Consider the following 1,747-nt stretch of genomic DNA (forward strand, 5'->3'; position numbering starts at 1 on the left):
GAGGTGTATGTCTAACTAGAATGTTCCCCATAAAGGCCATGGTAATCCTAGGTTGTCTTTGGTAAGATTTTGCCATTCCTATAAATATCTATAGCTCCCATGACTGTGGTTCTTAAACATTAAATAAGCAGATGTGCCAGGGGCTAACGTGCTCAACTCTTTGGATGTAAAGGGTCTCATTTCTTTTAACTAGCTCTTTGGGTTTCTGAGAGTCAAACTAGTAAGTAAAAGGGATATGCCATGGGCTCCTATCCCAAAAGTCTTTGGGTTTGGTGGTGAGTGCTCTAACAGTTTTTAAGTGCTTGACCTATGCCTACCAATTTTTGCAAATTTCTGACTTATGAGATTTCAATAAGCAATTAGCATTTATCTACACAATACCAGAAAAACAAATATGTGCACCTTAACACACCATAGGTAATCAGAGAAATGATACTATTAACTATCCAATAGAAGGCCATGTCTCCTACCAGCAATTACCAGCATGCACCACATCAGCAGACATGAGAAAATGGGGGCTGAGGACTGAAACTGATAAAAGGAGTGAACCAGAAAACCCCAGTAAATGAGGACTGCAGACTGGAACATGGGAAAGGGATTTCAAGCAAGTGGGGAATTGCAGACTGAACAAAAGAGAGACTCGTGTATCAGATGGAATTGTCTGCCAAGTCAAGCTGACCTACTAAGCCCTGGATTGGAAAGTTCAGAGAAACATGGGTAACGTGGCCCCTCAGAATGCTGAGAAAGTGAAATCAATGGGTTCAGAGAGTACTGTCCATGTTTCCTGTTGTCCTCCAATATCTTCAAAAATTTGCTTCAGATACAGTCACTACCACCAAATCTGTTAAAAAACAAAAATTCAATCAAGCAAATTTAAAGATCTGATTGGCTTTGTTCACCAACTCATGAATCAGACAGCATCCATGCAGCAAGTATAACAGAGCTACGAGGAACTGTGCAAAATGGAAGGTTTTATAGGCAGAAAGGGACTGGGGCAAAGTAAAAAGAGTGGATTGTTTTAGGCTAGGTCCCCTTTCCTTAGTGCAAGGCTGGACATCTCATCAGGCAGATATCCTCAGTAGGGTTGATCAGGATATTCCAGACAGTGAGTTACTGATTCTACTCCTGGGAGAGGCTGGAGCTGCAATTAGGTTAGATCTTGGTAGGATTTAGCATAAGTGACTCCATTTAGGGCTATTATTTCTTCTTAGCACTGCTCAATTGACCACTGAGACCCTATACTCAATTGTCCAATTTTTTCATTCTACTTGTCATCTCCAGATACTCTGTTTCATTACTTATTATAATTTCTACCTCTTTATTGATATGATAATTTTGTTCATGTGTTGCTTTTTTAATTTCCTATGGTTCTTTGCTTTCCTTAGCTCATTGAGCATTAGTATGACAGTGGTTAAGGTCTTTGTATAGTAAGTTTCATAATTATCTTTTGTTGGTGATGGTTTCTGAGTATTTATTTGTTCTTTTGAGTGAATTATCTGTCACTTATTTTTTTTTTTGTACGCTTTGTGATTATTTTCAGGAAAAATTGGGCATTTGAAAAACACCCATCTTGCCTAGTGTTTGTAGACTGGTTCTGTGCCAGGGACATCCTCCACTAATCGGCTGGGCCTTGATTCTGCACCTTAGAATCGACCTGAGGAGAAAGCTTAAGGTCCGCTCAATCTTTTGCTCAGCATGCAGCTTATCTGGACCTGTGTGTGGCTTTTTAGATTTTCCCATATACACA

This window comes from Equus quagga, chromosome 6 (genome assembly GCF_021613505.1).
Source record: "Equus quagga isolate Etosha38 chromosome 6, UCLA_HA_Equagga_1.0, whole genome shotgun sequence".
NCBI lineage: Eukaryota > Metazoa > Chordata > Mammalia > Perissodactyla > Equidae > Equus > Equus quagga.